The sequence below is a fragment of the Coenobita brevimanus genome, chromosome 5 (genome assembly GCF_032717465.1).
Source record: "Coenobita brevimanus isolate Jiangsu-jjx chromosome 5, ASM3271746v2, whole genome shotgun sequence".
In the NCBI taxonomy this organism is placed as follows: Eukaryota; Metazoa; Arthropoda; class Malacostraca; order Decapoda; family Coenobitidae; genus Coenobita; species Coenobita brevimanus.
In genome coordinates, this window is record NC_136958.1 from 35970215 (window position 1) to 35978368 (window position 8154).

An 8154-nucleotide genomic window follows, 5' to 3' on the forward strand; every position below is an offset into this window, starting at 1 on the left:
ATTGTGAGTTTTCATAGGATGGCGGCCCTCCTGTAGAGTTCATGCACTACCTGGAGCTATGACTGTACCAGTCTTTCATTTATGCAACAGGTCAGCTCTGGAACTGTCTCCCTCTGTCTGTATTTCCTGCTGCCTATGATCTCCAGTCTTTCAAACGCAGTGTGTCCAGGCATCTCAAAATGATCGGATCTTGAATTTGGCTCTCTATTGTACTGTGTTTTTCTCTTGGAGGGAACTGTTACTGCGGGCTCATGGCCTTTGGTTCCTTCTTCCTCGCATTAAAAAAAAAAAAAAAATGAAATACAGGGTAAAAGGGTGATGCATTTATTCACATAAGCCTCATTTCTGGGGAAAAAACAATAACTTTTACAGGTTTTTACTCCTGTCCGTAATCACCCCTCCTGTTTGTCTGAAAAGACATTCATTTTTCATTCATTGCCAGACGCCATGTATCCCAAACGGGGTGACCAAGGGCTTAGAGTTAATTGTTTTACAGGGAGGGGCACTATTCCTCCACCAACCCCACTTGTCACGTAGGGATGCCAACAGCATCTGGTGTTCCCAGGCGGTCACCCATCCAAGTACTAACCAGACCCAACGTTGCTTAACTTCGCTGATCGGACGGGAAGCGGTGTACTCAACGTGGCATGGCCGTTGGTGCAACTAATAAATAATATCCAAAGCCTATGCTATTAACACAGACTTTGATGGTTATTAAAGTACTGATTAATTAATAATAACTCAAAGTCAGTGGCCACCTCTTACGGGATTATGGTGTCTGGCAATAGATAGATAGATAGATAGATAGAAGTATACTGTGTTTATAGAATGACGAGGCATTGTCCAGGGTGTGAATTGTCCTGACGGGAAATGGTCCATGTTTTGACGGGGAATTGTCCGACGGCAAATTGACCTGACAGCGAACTGTCCCCTGCACCACTCGACACACCACCCCCCTCACCACTCTCATCACAGCACCTTCGACACCTCCACCAGCCAATGCACTCACTCCATTCATAAACCCCCCAAAGTCTACTTCCGACACCTCAGACATCACACCATCCTCCCGATCCTCCCCAGGAAGCGGCCCACAGACAAGTCTCCACTCTCCATCACTGGTGGTTTAATTAACTTGTTTCTTCCTCGCTGTAGTCACCTTTGAATTATTCTAGCGTCACCCATAGCTGTCTTCATTAATGACGGCGAATTGTCTTGATATTGTTGTGACGGTGAATTGACTTGATGCCAAACTGTCCCGCAATCGAGTGGTGCAGGAGACAATTCACCTGTTGTCCTCTTGGGTTAAGGGGAGCAGCCATATTCTTGTTGGTTTAGTTAAGCCTTATCCTTGTTGACCTAGTAAAGTCATAATCTTGTTGGTTTACTTTAACTTAGGTAATATGCCTTAGTTTCCCTGTACAGTACAATATTTAGGTCTGAAAGGAGTCTCAAGGGTTACCGATGAAGGGGGGTGCCGCCCATATGTAATTTTTCCCATAAGTTTATGTATTCTGAGTAAGTGAATTCCTTGTAAGCGACCTCTGCTGCCCACATACTTGCGTACTGTGGGTACCTACTGCACTAGGAAAGGGCTAAGTGATAGTGCCACTGGTCATGTCTTGGATGCAACTGTGTCTAGTTTATCCAGTAATGGAGAAGTAATCACAATAACAGCAAAGACAAAGTTGGAGCCGCGAGCACACGCATGAGTTCAGCCAACATCATGGCCAAAAAGTCTGAAAAGACATAATTCCAGTAAATGCCAAATTAACCCGCCCCGTACCGACCAATTTATTACCAAATCCACCCCCAAAACCTGACAAACCTTTGATTGATTTTTTTTTTTATTTCTTAAACCTCCACTTTTGGTGAGAAACAATGGAAAATCACCAAGAAAGTGCTTACCTGTGCTTATAAGTGGTCAGGACAGGTAAGCCTTCGCGCTCCTGGGTCTCATACTCTGTGGAGGCACGTTGCAGCTGCCGCGTTTTCTATGGTGGGGTAACTATTCTAAACCACCCAATATACATAAATATACATTTATTTGGTCAAAATTTACATGTACTTCAAGAATATATTGGTTTTCAAACAAAAATATAGGCGATATAAGCGTAGGGTCACTAGTGGAACTCTGAAAATCGTTGATTTCTTGCACAACTGATTGCCTGAGGCTGTTGTTTCAACTTACATTCTATTTCTTAACTTACATTATACTTTTGTACAATCATTATACCATTTTCAACTTTCTGTAACAGTTATCACATACTGACAGGCCTTAAAAAGTTATCACATGCTGACAGGCCTTACTATTATAGTGAGCATAATATTATCGCACATTGACATGCCTTACTATTATACTAAGCGTGATATTCTCACAAGCTCAGAGTATTACATTTTTATTTTCAACTTAGAGTATAGCTTTCCACAAAGAATATACCAATTTTCAACTTCTATAACTGTTATTACTTACTGACAGACCATACTATTATATGAGTGTAATATTATCGCATATTGACGTGCCTTACTATTATACTGAGCGTGATATTCTCGCAAGCACAGATTATTACATTGTATTCTTCAACTTCCATTATACTTTTCCACAAATATTATTAGCATTTTCCAACCTTCTCTAATTGTTATCACATATATACATGACTTAGTATTACACTCAAACCTTGAGTACCGCGGGCAATAGGGACTGGACAAGGACCATGGTACCCAAATCCGCGTCACTCAGACAATATGTTTACATGTATAATGGTACAATGTGTTCTGGCAACTTTCCAAAACTCTCACATTTACCCCTTCTTACCACCTAACCCCACGTAAATTATCCCCACTTGCATCCACCATCAGGTAAAACAATGAAAGACATATAAGTGTTGTAATTAAAAACATCAATGGTATTAAAAAAATAGCATTAACAAAAATAAGTTGGGCTGGGTACCCTTTTGTTGATACGTTGCTCCCCGTTATTTTCCTCCCATCCCCCAACCCCAATGTTGTTGCAAAAGTTTCGCCTTCTCTTATATCATGTGGCTTTCAGGAGAGACCTTAGGCCATATGGTTAGACAAAAATTTATAGGTCTGGCAGTTTTAGAGTACGAAATAGAACAAAAATTTGTGCTAACAAGAAAAAATTACTTTCATCTGTTTGTTCTCTTGAGTTAGCATTCAGTTTCACATTTTTCGTTTGATATCGCGTTTCCCAACGCATTTCTGATAGACTAAACTTATGGCTAAACTGCTCAGTCAGTTCGAAATGTGTTGGGAAGAGCGATACCGAACAAAGAGTAATGTGTTGGGAAGAGCAATACTGAACGAAGAATGTGAAACGGAACACTAACTCAGGAGAACACATGGATGAAAGAGTACCTTTTTTCTGGTTTGCAAACATTTTCGCTCCATTTTGTTCCCTAAAACAGCCAGACTCGTAAATTTTAGTCTAACTATACAGCCTAACGTCTTTCCCGAAGGCCACATGATACGAGAAGGCGAAACTTTGACAACAACTTTGGGGTTGGGGGGCGGGAGTAAAATACCGTGGAGCTACGCATCAACAAAAGGGTACTCAGTGGAGGTGGTGTTGACCCAGTCCAACTTCTGTTTTTGTTAATGCCATTTTTAATACCACTGATGTTTTTAATTACAACAGTTATATCTCTTTCAGTGTTTTACCTGATGGTGCGTATAGGTGGAGGTAAAGTACGCCCTATAAGCTTCTCAGTCAGTTTCAGGACAACATATAAACCTTCACAGCTGCCAGGATTGCATCACTTCCTACACACGATCTTGATCTTCTCCCGGTCCTTCCAAATCGTTATGATGGTGCTTTCTTTTATGCTGTTTTTTTTTTTTTTTGGTAAATGTACACTTGACTTAAAGCAGTGGAAGAACCTTACCAATTCAGTTCATATTCTTCCAGTTTGTTTTCTGTATTTTTCTGACTATTTTCAGGGTGGTAAATTACCTTTTCCTGCTGAAAAATTTCCCACTTTTTATCATCACGTTCCTTAAGCCATAACATGATTGTCTGGATGTACTCAAAGGTGATTTTGATCTCCCAACTTCCCAACTGGATGCTACATTAGGTTAGGTTAAATTATAAGGTATAGTTAAGCTAGGTTAGGTCAAATTTAAACACTTTGGTTAGGACAGGCCCTAATTTCGCCGTAACCCTGACGTGTCAAACAAGTTGACAGCGGAACACAGCTTAAATCAACGGGGGAAACAGAATTAGCATGAAACGTTTACCTCCCAGAAGTAATCCGACAAACATAAGACTATCAGGAAGACGAAGAACAAAGAATGTGAAACTGAATGCTCACACAAGCACATGGATGGAAGTATTTTGTATGTGTGTGTGTGTGTTTGGCAAACATTTTCGTTCAGTTTCGTCTCCTAAAACTCGAAACCCATATGACTGTGAGGTAGTCTGTGAGACGCGAGAAAGGACTTGATAGCCGTATGCTCAGTCGGTCCTAAATGTGTTGGGAAGCACGAAACCGAACGAAAAATGTGGAACTGAACACTAACAAGAACATATAGACGAAAATATTTTTTTCTAATTAGCAAACATTTTCGTTCCATTTCGTCCCCTAAAACTGCGAAACCCATTATGAGTGTGGGGTGGAACTAGGTGAAGCACGAGAAAGGATTGATAACAGTATGCTCAGTTAGTTGGAAGTGTTGGGAAGCATTAAATCGAACGAAGAATGTGGAACTGAACGCTAACTTACAAGAACACATGGACGAAAGAGTAACTTTTCCTCTAATTAGCAAACATTTTCCTTCCATTTCATTCCTTAAAACTGCAAATTCCATGATAATTGTGGGTAAGAACTAGATGAGGCATGAGAAAGGACTGATAACCATATGCCCAGTTGGTCCAAAATGTGTTGGGAAGCATGAAATCAAACGAAGAATGTGGAACTGAACTGTAACTTACGAGAACGCGAGGATTTTTTTTTTTTTTTCTGATTAGCATACATTGTCATTTCATTTTGTCTCCTGAAATTGCCGAAACCCATAAATTTCATCAAACCATTCGGCCTTGAGTTTGCCCAGGAAACATATTTCCATTCTGTATGCATATTCATAAAAACCACCAGGAACCCTCAGCCAGGAACAACGCTTACCCAGTCATTTCAAAACTAACCATAGTTTTTTCACGAAAATATGCCCACTGTGCTTCCCAGGCAAAATTTCAGCAACCTAACCTACCCTAACCTATCCCATCTCACTAGGGCTGTTTGGCTGAGGTGGCTGGCTGTGGTACTGAGATAAATACCCATACAGAATGGAAATATGCGCCCAGGAAATGTACCCAGAGTTTCGAGGGTGATGTCATAGCCCGCAACTTTCAAATTTCGTCCCCAGGCCAGCTGACTTCCCGCGTGAGCTCGAGTTTTTCTGCGTGTTGACATGACTTGTCTCATTATGCTGACCGCGTTAGAACAAAAACGTGTTACTCAACCACGTGTAACTTAAGGATTGAGTGTATAATGAGTGTGATATTCTCACAAGCACACAGTATTACATTGTTTTCTTCAACTTCCATTATACTTTTTCACAAATATTATTAGCATTTTCCAGCCTTCTATAATTGTTATCACATATATACAGTACATGACTTAGTATTATAGTGAGCGTGATATTCTCGCAAAGACACAGTATCACACATTGACTGGCCTTATTAGAGTGTGCATACATATGCACATTATTGGGGTGTGGAGGAGAGGGTGGTGGGGGTGGTTGGGGAGGTGAAGAGCGGCGCCCTTCCCCACTTGCGCTCCTTTTTCCTTTCTCTTTTCCTTTCCCATTCCCCTTCCCTTTCATCCCTTTTCCCACATCACGGGGCTGTGGGGAGGGAGCGCGGGAGCTCCCTGCCTGCCACCACCACTTTCACTTTCCACACCACTCACTCCCGCCCCTACACTGCCACCTTACCCAGACAAAACAACAGGCCCATACCTTACACACCTCCTTGCCTCTTCCATTCCACATGGCGAGATCCGTTCCGACCCCAACCATATGGGAACACTACGTCAACCTTCCCTGTCCTCGTCCTCGTCCGACCCTTTGTGCACAGGTTGGAGAGAGGTGCTTGCATGTCCTTGTGGTCTAGCCTGGCCTTCCCCTGCCTGACGATATGTAACATACTGCCATTTCCTTGGTGACAGTATCTCCTCATCACTATTGCTTGTCTCCTCATCAGTTAGCACGTAGTCTTTGTTGAGGACATCGTCGTCGATTGGCGAATCACTGTCATCAGTGAAGGCCTTGGCTGGGTAGGCATCCAGGACGGCTTGGATTTCCTCGTCAGAGAGACCTCGGCGCACCATGTCTGTCCTGGGTCACTGCTAACAGGTGAGTGACCGAGTCATAGGTGAGTGTGGGTCACATGGGATCAGGAAGTGTACCCACCCGGTGGCGGGTAGAGGAAGGTGTCACGCTTCTACGTACCAAAAATCACATGCGAAATATGAAAAATGTGCAAACAGCGGACTTTGCAATTGCGAAACAGACCGTACATTGTGGGGACTCACCGTGAAAAGAAGTTGCAACTTGCGTCGTACATCATGAGTACAGGGTGGATTAAGCAAACGTGCTATACGTGGTATAGTAATCTCAATTATCTGACATCACAATATCTGGCGCATTCTGCTCGGCTCTGTTAAAACAGTATCCGGCAAAATTAGGCAATATTCATTCATTCATTGCCAGACGCCATGTATCCCAAACGGGGTGGCCAAGGGCTCAGAGTTAATTGTTTTACAGGGAGGGGCACTAATCCTCCGCCAACCCCACTTGACACATAGGGAGAACAATATCTGGCTCAGAAATGGGAAGCAATCAGTAGTACTAAGCATTTTTCAGTGCACAGTGTGTATCATCCGGCTCAGACACCAGGCACAGTCAGTGTGCAGGCAGACCTCACAACACATGCCAGCCAATCACAGTGCATTGCGGGAGCAGCTCACCCAACACGCCAAGCCAACCATTGCCCTCTCATTCTGCCCACCGGGCACCATGTAGTGAGGACATACATGTGCCCTGTGTATCTGTGACCCACTCATTGGCTACCCTCCAGCGCTGTGACTTGGCCTGTGGCCCCCCATGCCTCACGCATTGCTGCACAGTGTAGCCTCATTATGCGATAATGTCGTGTCAAGTGAAGACCTACGGTATTGCATAACGGGTTATCGCAAAACAAGCTTGATATAACATGGCTTCAGTGGGGTAAGGAAGGGTGACTGCAACTACAAAGTCTAGAATGACCTAAAAAACCTCTGCCACCCACCTGAAGTTTGTCCATTGCCAGTATGAGTCATCACCAAGGGTCCCCCCCACCTCCCAGGATGGGGGACAGTAGTAGTAGTAGTACTGTAGTTGTTCCCTAGGCAGTCTGGTCAAACAGCCCCAAGTCCCTAAGGAAGGCCATGGCCGAGACCAGGCTTTCCCACAGGGCTCTCAAGGATTGCATGTCATATTGTTGGCGTAGGTGATTGTGTGCCATGCAGTCTTCCATAATGTGCATGTCGTGTTGTTGGCGTAGGTGATTGTGTGCCATGCAGTCTTCCATAATGTGCATGTCGTGTTGTTGGCGTAGGTGATTGTGTGCCATGCAGTCTTCCATAATGTGCATGTCGTGTTGTTGGCGTAGGTGATTGTGTGCCATGCAGTCTTCCATAATGTGCATGTCGTGTTGTTGGCGTAGGTGATTGTGTGCCATGCAGTCTTCCATAATGTGCATGTCGTGTTGTTGGCGTAGGTGATTGTGTGCCATGCAGTCTTCCATAATGTGCATGTCGTGTTGTTGGCGTAGGTGATTGTGTGCCATGCAGTCTTCCATAATGTGCATGTCATGAAGTTGGCATACAGTAGGTGATTGTGTGCCATGCAGTCTTCCATAATGTGCTTAATAGTATGGTGTGCTGTGTTACATTTTGGACAGGCATCAGTGATGGAGTCATCCAGCCTCTTCTGGTAACTTAAGGGGCTGGGTGGTGCCCACATCTCGGCCTGGCCAGATGGACCCTGTCGTCACGAGGGAGATAGGATTCAGAAGGGTGGATGTCAGGAGGCCGTGCATGCAGCTGTGTGTTGTCTTTAAGTGACTGAATGGTGCGGCAAGTGATTTGAGTATGGATA

The 8154-nt window shown here is 43.8% G+C and overlaps 1 non-coding gene across 1 annotated transcript; it reads right to left on the reverse strand.

The window, feature by feature from the left end:
* Positions 1 to 540: 540 nt before the first annotated feature.
* On the reverse strand, positions 541 to 659 carry LOC145399232 (5S ribosomal RNA). Its single transcript, XR_013897252.1, has one exon. It is a non-coding gene; the product is annotated as a 5S ribosomal RNA (ribosomal RNA).
* Positions 660 to 8154: the final 7495 nt, after the last annotated feature.